Consider the following 10,489-nt stretch of genomic DNA (forward strand, 5'->3'; position numbering starts at 1 on the left):
TTGCTCACACTGGCCCCTCACTGTTTTTGCCACACCACGCTACTTGGATCCAACCAGCCGTTGACCACCTTCATATTTTGGGAAAACAACTCTTCATCCTTGAAACCCACCATCTGGCTCCATATTTGCTTTCACCAAGCGGAGAAGATTTGTCCACAAGCCCCACACGGAGATCATAGCTTCTTCAGCAGTCCTACATGGACACAAGACTCCCAAGGGACAATCAGTGGTAATTATTTCCATCTTCTAAAAATTCGCTGACTTTTATTCCCAATTGGAGACCTTATATATTGTTTCAGTTCAAAAAAGAACTTTGTTGGGTCCCCATTCATTTACCCACCCTGCGGCATACATAGGACGGATCCTATTAACATCCCATAAATAGTGGCATCCACTGAGGGCTTGAGCATTTTACTTATATTTTTATTGTGTATTTTCTTACTATATTGATTTATTTATTGTCATTATTGTGTAATACATTTTTATATTGATTTTCCTCATTGGCAAGCGCTACCTTCTTTTTGTCTTGTTAGATGGACAAAACCATGTGCACTGCAGGTAGGGCAGATGTTACTTGTGTAGAGAGAATTAGATTTGGGTTTTACTTCAAAGGGTTTTAAAGTTTGATCTATATTGCAGTGTAAAAATAATGCAGCCAGTATTTACCCTGCACAGAAACAAAATAACTCACCCAAATCTAATTCTCTCTGCACATTTTACATCTGCCCCCATGCCGTGCACATGGTTTTGTCCATCTAAGAAGGATTTTATCAGAAAGAGTGAACTAGAATAAGGCCCAAAGTTTGTGTACAATCTCAGGCACTGACTTTGAATGCCAAGCAATCAATGTCTTGCACATATATAGTACCAGTTACATATCATGTCACCAGTAGTGCTGTTACAAATGTCCCCAGTAAGTTTTAGCCAATTTTTTTTATTTTTGTCACTTTCTGGAATGTATGGTTTTCGGAATAATTTGGATAACGGATATTCGGATAAGGGATACTCAACCTGTAATATCTAATTTATAGCAATAAACCATATTCTGAATTGTACGATGAAAGGGAAGAATACTTCCTTTGTGAACCATATCTTATATTTATAGAAGGCAAAAGCATCATAATCTACATATGGACCTAAACCCCATAAATTATATAAAAAAGAAATAGCTCTTACAAGGTGTAAACCAGTGTTTATTCTCTCATCAACGTTTCAAAACTCCATCAGTTTTTTCATCAGGATATCATAGGAACCCCTGCATTGCTGTATACTTCATTGGGAAGGCACCCCGGCAATTAACCCCTTCCCCCTTGCCACAGGGGGCTGCATACTTGAGTGCCCGTCAACATGTTGTGCGTATGTATATATATATATATATATATAATATTTAGCAAGTGGACCGGCACTCCATGCTGTAACGTGGAAACTTGTCCTGGTGCCTTCACAGCTTGTTTCAAAGCAGGTATACAGGAGACGGCACTCAGGTCACAGGTAACTTCAAAAACGACAGTACAGTGTCATATTTATAAACGAGCACAGAAACGTTGATAAATATGACACTGTACTGTCGTTTTTGAAGTTACCTGTGACCTGAGTGCCGCTTCCTGTCACCTGTATATATATATATATATATATATATATATATATATATATATATATATATATATATCTATGTAAAGACTGGCACTCCGCCCGGCTGTTCAAGGGTTACTTGGCCTGGGTGCCTTCCTGGCTCGCTCAGCAGAGGAACAGAAGATAGCAGTTTGGTATGGCGGCACTCACAGGACGTTTACACAAGAAATAAATCCACACAGGGACCCGCTGACGGGTCCCTGTGTGGATTTATTTCTTGTGTAAACGTCCTGTGAGTGCCGCCATACCAAACTGCTATATATATATATATATATATATATATTTTTTTTTTTATAAAAAAAATATATATATAATTTATTTTCCAACAGGATATTGTTACTTTCGTGTGCTGGGCAGGCTTTTACTGAATTATCTCTCACCCTCAGGGCCAGGCTGCTACTGCAGCGTCTACCACCCTGCTTCTATCTTCAGTGACTGTCTGTCACTCTCCCATCACCCGGCAGCAGCTCCCATCGCTTCAGTGTCCCGGCTCCCGGCTCTTAGTCGGTCATTGAGACTGGCTTGCTCACTCAGGTGCCAGCGGATGTCAGGGGACTTCCGCAGAGAAGTGAGCAGCCAGCAGTAAGGTGACACTCAGGGAGGAGCGGTGATGACTCCATTGCCTCAGGGAGTTCCGCCACTGCCCAGAGAAGCTGCCTAAAACCTGTGTCATCTCAATTTTTTGTCAAAGAACATTTTATAAAGGACCTTTATTTGGGATATTTTTTGTAGAAAAATTACTTAAGTATCAAGGGGCTGATTCTGAGATGGCAGCAAAGCAAAAAAGAACAAGTAACTTTGCTCAATGGCAATAACTATGTTGCACTGTGGGTGAGACAGAATTAAAATGTGTGGAGAGATTTAGTTTTGAAGTTCAGTGTCTTCAAACTCAAATCTAAATTGCAATATAAAAATAAGCCTCTCCAGCATTTATGGGCTACATGCAAAAGCAGACAGTATTTACCTAGGGTTATCACCCATTTGGGATTACTCCAGACAGTCCCGTAATTAAGAACCACATCTGGAGGGGTGGCATTCCCGGACTATGCAATGTCAGGGAATCAGAGTCTGGAGTTGGGGACAGCTGGGCAGAGAGCGGTGGTCAGCCCTGCTGTATCAAAGCAGGTCCATGGCTATTAGAAATATCGCGTCTGCTCGCGGGACAATCAGAGGTCATGGTCCGTCAGTCAATCAGGAGCGGCAGTAATGGCTCCTAATGGGATAACAGACCACGAGCTTCAATTAACCCGCTAGCCAGCGGGAGATTTGAAATAACTGCTGACCTGCTCTAATTCAGCCAGGCTGACCAGCACTCACTGTCTGGCTGTCACCACTATGAAAGAATTTAAATCCCCCTTGGCAACATTCCTTGTAAACAATATGCATGTAACACCCCTGTGGCAATGAGCATGTAATCCCTCATAGAAATAAGCATTTATCTCCCCAATGGCAACAGGCATAAAGCTCCTGGCATCGAGCATGAAGCTCCTGGCACTGAGCAAGAAACACCTAGCAATGAACATGTAGGTAAACAGCACTTACTGTATGTAGCATAATATATAATAGCCATTTGGTGTGTGTTACATAGTTACATAGTAGATAAGGATGAATAAAGACTTGCGTCCATCGAGTTCAACCTATGTTTTAATAGCTTATCCCTTGTAAAAGACAGAATATGATTGTTATTAGTACCCTTGAATGTTTTTATCCAATAAATGATTGCCCAACCTTATTTTGAACCTTATTTTGAACGTATTTATCGTATCTGCCGACACCACTTCTCCTGGAAGAGAGTTCCACAGTTTGACTGCTCTGACCGTATTTTTTCTTTTGAGGGAACGAAATCTTCTTTCTTCTAATCTAAATTCGTGCCCTTGTGTCCTAGATTCCTTTCTTGCAGTAAAAAGGGTGCTTGAGAGTTCCTTATATTGGCCCCTGATATATTTGTACATGTTGAGCATGTCCCCCCTTAAACGTCTCTTCTCTAGTGTAAATAGTCCCAGCTTGCTTAATCTCTCCTTGTAGCTTAAATTCTCCATTCCCCTAATAAGCTTTGTTGCTTTTTTTTGGGTTTTTTCCAATTCTATGATGTCCTTTATATAGTATGGGGCCCAGAACTGTACTCCACTGACAGGCAGCAGCAGCGCCAGAGGAGCCAGGGGGAGAGGCAGCATAGGAATGCTGACACCCAGCACATTCAGAGGGAGAGGCAGCAGTGTGGCAGGCAGCATGGTCACAGCAAGGCCAGGCCCAGCCCGGACCCTGGAGGAGCAGGCCCAGCAGGAGGAGGTGGAGGATCCTCTTGCATCTCCATCCCATACTCTAACACAGTACCTGTTCACTACACAGTCCCAGGAGGAGCTGCAGGAGGGTCACATCTCTGACCTCGACTGGCCTGAGGTGGATGAAGATGGAGGTGAGGAGGAGGAGGAGGCTGAGACTGCCCTGGAGGAGGAGGGGGACATAGCCATAGAGGAGCTGGAGGAGGAGGTAGAAAGTATTCAGGGCCGGTGCAAGGCACCGGAGCGCCCCAGGCGAGTCGGGGTGGGGGCGCCCCGGTGCCGGGGGGGGGGGGGGGTGGTGGTGGGTGGTGGTGGTACCTGTCGTTCGGCGCTGTCTATTTCAATCTGGCGGCGGAGGCAGCGGGGGTCCCTGCAGTCCATTAAAAATCACGAGCGCTATCCGCCGGGCTATGCGGAAGCGCTTCTAGTGTGAAAACACTGGCAGCACGCTGATTGGCTGAGATCAGCGTGCGCCGTGCTGCCAGAGTTTTCACACTAGAAGTGCTTCCGCATAGCCCGGCGGATAGCGCTCGTGATTTTTAATGGACTGCAGGGACCCCCGCTGCCTCCGCCGCCAGATTTAAATAGACAGCGCCGTAGGACAGGTACCCGGGCGGCACAAAATGCCGCCCTCCAGTGGCCGGCGCCCTAGGCAAATGCCTAGATTTGCCTAGTGGTGGCGCCGGCCCTGAAAGTATTACTTCAAAAGAGGGTAGTGGATAAATGGAATAGCCTCCCATCAGAGGTGGTAGAGGCTAAGACAGTAGAACAATTTAAACATGCTTGGGATAGGCATATGAATATCCTTACAAATAAATAAGGATTAAAAAGGGTTGAGATTACCTGAAGGGTAAAAAAAAAGGGGGCAGACTAGATGGGCCAAATGGTTCTTATCTGCCGTCAAATTCTGTTTCTATGTTAAAGTGGCCGCACCCAAAGTGGCCGGAATGTGCATTTGCCACAAATAGTCAAGGCAATTATCCCTGTATATGACCGGCTGCTGGGCAAACATAGCAACCGAACCACTGCACAGCGCAAGAGGGCCATGTGGAATGCCATAACAGAGGCGGTCAACGCAGTCAGCAACCATAAACGTATAGTCAGAAATGTGAAGAAAGGTTTTAACGATATAAAAATACACCTCCTATGAGAGAAAGTTAAAGAGGATCCTCCTACCAGAGGTCCTTGCTGGCCTCCATGTGGCCGATACAGATAGGCCAGCAACGCCACCCAGAACTAGTAAGTGTGCCCAAATTTCCTCTACAACATACATTGCAATGTTTTATAACTGTAATGCTCTCTTGTAATGTTAGCATAACAATAGTGCTGCTGTGGAACTACATATCCCAGCAAGGTCATTCTACATTAATGCTCATAGATAGAATTTGGTGATGATGCTGGGACATGTAGTTTCACAACTGCTGGTTTTGGACAAAAGTTTAGCAGTGTTTGTTACAGGTTAAAATGCCTGTGGCCCCAAACATAGGTGTCATGTTGGTATAGCTTAAACGCCTACATATAGCAGATTTGCGGCCAGTTTACAGTTAAAATAAATATTTATTATATCAGTCATTTATATTTAAAAAAATCGATGGTAATAAAAGAGGAAAAAAATTGTGTTGCCCATCACCTATGTGAGTATTTGTTGTTATTTGTAACATAAATAAACATGCTGGTAATAATTGCTGTCCATGCAAAGGTGTATAACGGCTGTCCATCATTTCTTTTCCAGATTATCTATCTCAAAGTGCTACCGCACCACAGCACAACAGACCAATTGGCGGCGATCCAGAGGCTGCAGGTAATGAAATAAAAAAAGACACCATTACACATACAGTACACACACCCATCTCACATACACAATACAAAAAAGAAAGAGAGAGAAAAGATTGTCTCTTTGTGGGCGCACATTGAGTTAATTAAAATGTAACTTTTATTGTTAAATTAATTTAAGAAATTTTCATCACGTGAAATATTTTGAAAAAACTTTTTTGTTATTAAAATTATTATTAAATTCTTATCTCGGGGCTGTGTGTGTTTATTCCTTATTTAGTATAGGGTTCTTGTATTGATTACATACACAATATCCTACATTGCATTCATCTCCTGCTGCTACATACCAACGGAAATTAATGTATTCAGACCCAGCCATCACACTTAGTAGCAATTTCAACTTTACATTAAGTCACGGGGTACATGTGTAAGTACATAATACTCATTGTTATGTGTCATAACCCTCAAAACACCTTAGAAACATCTAACTGCACATATACTGCACTAGTATGCTTCATTACTTACCAATTTATCTGTATCCACAGGAACATCACAACTAGGGCTGCAACCCACAGAATCTTCAGAAATGATGCCGGACGAAATGGAAATCATTCTTCAGCCAGTGGAGTCCTTTTCACCTGAAGAAGAAATCATGACAACATCACAGACTGCTAAGCCAACAAATGTGGTGACACCCAACCAAACCCCACCCACACAAATCACCCCACACACCAACTACCGCATAATCTTAAAAGTAAGCAGATAGAGTTTATGGCCATGCAAAGCCATCAAATTGGCAACATACAATCCGAAACTTGTTTCAGCAAGTGAAAAAATTGACCACCAGTGTACGTGTTGCTGTGGGCACACAAGTCCAGATGGATACTACCCTGGACACCCGTTTGGCAGACATTTGTAATGCCCAACGGGAACACAATAGTGATATTGCCACCCTTAGTGAAACTCTTCTTGGGCAAAATCAAGCCAGTACTGCACAGACCAATGCCTTAATTGTTATGCAGGGTCAAATAAATCATATGGAGCTTAATTTATTAGGGGCAGCTACATCTACTGTAAGTAGTGTCTCCAGTACACCAGTGAGTGGCTCACCCACTTCACCCCCACGTCGGAGTGTTAGGACCAGGGCAGGGGCGTAACTAGAACGATGAGGGCCCCATAGCAAAATTTTTGGAGGGGGCCCCCATCCCCCCCCCCCCCCCCATTGTCACTATAATTTTCATGGGGGGAGAGACAGAAGAGTGAGAGACAGAGGGAGGCAGGGAGAAAGAAAAAGAGGGAGAGAGAGGGAGAGAGAGAAGTACAGTAGGAGTGGAAGATTGTAATGGAGTAAGAAAAATTTGAGCAAGGGGGAGAGTGTCAGCAATACATGTACCTTTTAGGTACATTCCCCCCTCCAATAAAGGTACCGCTGTGTACAAACACCCCACCCCACACACACACCAGTAAAGGTGCCTCTGTATACAACCCCTCTGCTAGTAAAGGTGCTGCTGTGTACCTCTTATGGATGTCCAGTCCGCCCCGCACCGCCCGATCTCTGCCGCGCCGGGTCTTCACAGTTCTCCGTCGGATCTCCTGAGTCCCCGCCGCTCCACCTCCTGTCATCAGCGCCGGAAGCTGCACAATGCAAGCGCTTTTATATTTCGTGCCGGGGCTGGTCACAGAGTGTTACTGAGCCTCAGCAGAGAGGGGGAGGAGAGACTAAGGCAGGAAGAGCTGGACGGACCACCACATTCTGCAGTCAGTGCTGTGCTGTGGGACACAGGACAGCGGCGCTGCCATCCTACCACTGCTAGCAACATTATTTTAAAAAGTTAAAAGGGTATAGGGGATTGCTACCTTGGCCTCGGGCCCCCTGACCCGCCGGGCCCCATAGCAACTGCACACCCTGCACCCACAATTGTTACACCACTGGACCAAGGTGTAACAATTGTGCCAAGGGAGGATGTGCGCGTGCTCAGGCATCCAAAAAATGACCCATTTTGACACACATTTCTATCGATGTTACTAAGCATTTGTAATTATTTGTTTGAAAGACATGCTAAATGTGTGGCCCACTAAAAGGAGCCTATTTTTCACATACATGAGTAAAAATGTATTTACACATACCAAGGTCTCTGTGTTTTATTGTATGGGAATGTTTTTTTTAAATACTTATATGATTTAATGGTATATGTTAAGGTGTAGGTATGGGTGTACATTGCTCTTTTGAGGTTTGCTTGTAAATGGAATAGGTCAACAATAGTGGTGTCAAACTCATGGCCCTCCAGTTGTTGTGGAACAGGTAGTACACTTTCCGCCATGCTCTGGCACTAATTATAATGATATAATGTATTGCTTAAAGGGTGTCAGGGCATGCTGGGACGTATATTTCCACAACACCTGGAGACCCATGATTTTTACACCACTGGTATACAAGATGTGAATAATGTACTTACCAGCATGAACTCAGCAAGGGATAGCTCAGCTTCACCAGCTTCGCCTGGTATTTGGTATATTGTATGTGAGGACACAGCAAAGGTTAGTATAAAGTGCACATGTCATTACCTGAGAAGTAGCGCCTGATGATCGCTCTATGCATCAGATTCCCCCTCTGCGTACCCTTCACTACCATAGGTGTGGTAGTTTCTGCTTCCTGCACGACTGCTGCATTGAAATCCTCCACATAGGATGGTTGGGAGAGGGCTATTTTGTGTAACATGCAGCAAGCCTGAGCAATCATCACTTATTTTGCTGGGTGGTAAAGCAGTATTCCTGATGACCTGTCCAAACACCTGAAATGACTTTTGAGCACCCCAAAGGTGCGTTCCACAACATTGCGAGTGTCAATGTGTGCTTCGTTATAGCGGTGCTGTGCAGGCCCTTCTGGGGATCGCAGAGGTGTCATGAGCCACGGAAGACACCAATATCCTGAGTCACCTTTACAGAAAAGATGAGGTCAGTGCAGTATATGGTAAGGTATGTGCATTGGGGTAACATGAGTAAGTGGGACAACAACAATATGCATGACAAATTGTTAAAGTAGAGGGACTGCTTCCACCTATATTTTGCACATATCAGAGGGGAGTACACACTACAGTGCCACTTTTGATGTAAATCAACCTGCACATTAGTCCAGGGAACACTTACTGTTGGTAATGACTGGTTGTAACAACAGATATAGCCATATTTTAGCCACAATTAATTGTAATGTTAATGAGGATTTAATGTAGTTGTGGGTATATTTAACAGACTATAGGGACACTCCACAGGAGTAAAATAATTTATTTTTCCAGGGTAGAGATTTTTATATTTAAAAATGTACTTACCAAGTAGCCATCCCTCTGGCATTTGTTGGTCCTGAAATCGGTCCCAGAGGGCTGAGTGCCTCAGAATATAGGCGTCATGGCAGTTCCCTGGGTAGCCTGCAACTACACTTAAGATTTTCAGGGTAGCATCACATACCACCTGCACATTCAGGGAGTGCCGCCCACGCCTATTGACGTAGACGTGCCCCCTCACGTGCGGTGCCCGAAGCTCATTGTGTTTGTGTGCAATCTATAGCTCCCAGCACGTTAGGAAATGCTGAGATCCTATAGAAAGCCACCTTAAGGTCCTGCCACTCGGACTCAGAACATGGGAATCTGATGTATGTGCGCCACAACTTCTTTAAAGCAAGTAACACTTGAGTGAAATGTTTAGAGAAAGTGGCTTGTGAGACCCCCATCGACCATGAGGTCACAGACTGAGTGGAGCCCGTGGCCAAGAAGTAGAGGGCACACATTAATTTCTGCAGCCCAGACACTGCATAGTTGGCACCCCCGTAAGGGTCCAAATCATGTCTCACCTGCTCATATAAGTCCAACAGGTTAATGCGGTTCAGCCTAAACATCCCCACAACCTTTTGATCCGAGAGGGAGTCCAGGTACAGCTTAGAACTATACCTATGTGAAGCACACAGTAGTTGGGAATTTTTTCCGCACATTGAGAAAATGCAATATACGGCCCTTTGCGCACCCTATTAAATGACGATTTGAGAAAAAAATGCGATAACACCATTTTGTTTACTAATTATTGCAAAAAAAACTAAATCGGACTCTATTAAATGTCACCCCTCATGTCTGTTCCTGTTTTCACCTGCCTTGTTACCAGCATTATATCCTATGTACTCTATGTTCATAATTAAACATCCAGTATATAGTTTGTTCTGTGGATTTCTGCTTGGAGCTCCAGGGATTAATTGTAACAAACGTTCAAGTAGGTAATAGATGGAGAAGAGGATACTATATGGTTTAGCGGAATTATATAAGAAAACAGAAAAAGGTTCTCATAGAGGAGAATCCCAAAATTATTATTGTCCTTTATTTATATGGCGCCACAAGGGATACGCACAGCCCACTTAGAGAGTACATAATATAACATTATTATATTTGCTACCCATAAGTCATTTACACCACTGCCAATGGTATCTGAAAGTGGCTTTCTTTTGGAACCATTAGAGCAGGGTCTGTTGGAATGTACATCAAATCCCAATAAACCCTCAACAGCCTTCCCCCTCTTTTACCTAACCACATTTCTACATCCATTTCACCAACTCCAAGTTCTCTCTCCCCCCCCCCCCCCCCCCCAGTATTTGGAGATTAACTAATGGCCCTCATCTGGTCCCATCCCCCCCAACCACCTCTCCTTTAGACACTGTCCCCTGCCCCTTCTTTTGCTACCTCTCGCCTTCTTCCTGTTGCCACCTTGCATGCCTCCTCAATCTCTCCCTCTAATTTGGCCTATGCCTTCAAGTGTCAGCAGTG

At 44.2% G+C, this 10,489-nt stretch overlaps 1 long non-coding RNA gene across 1 annotated transcript; it reads right to left on the bottom strand.

Annotated features, from left to right (window-relative positions):
• Nucleotides 1-5,456: 5,456 nt before the first annotated feature.
• Nucleotides 5,457-10,223, bottom strand: LOC146079581 (uncharacterized). Its single transcript, XR_014474622.1, has 3 exons — nucleotides 7,204-10,223; nucleotides 6,213-6,325; nucleotides 5,457-5,709 (listed from the first exon to the last, which is right to left on the bottom strand). It is a non-coding gene; the product is annotated as an uncharacterized LOC146079581 (long non-coding RNA).
• Nucleotides 10,224-10,489: the final 266 nt, after the last annotated feature.

Source organism: Crinia signifera, chromosome 5, assembly GCF_055691185.1.
Source record: "Crinia signifera chromosome 5, ASM5569118v1, whole genome shotgun sequence".
Taxonomy (NCBI): Eukaryota; Metazoa; Chordata; class Amphibia; order Anura; family Myobatrachidae; genus Crinia; species Crinia signifera.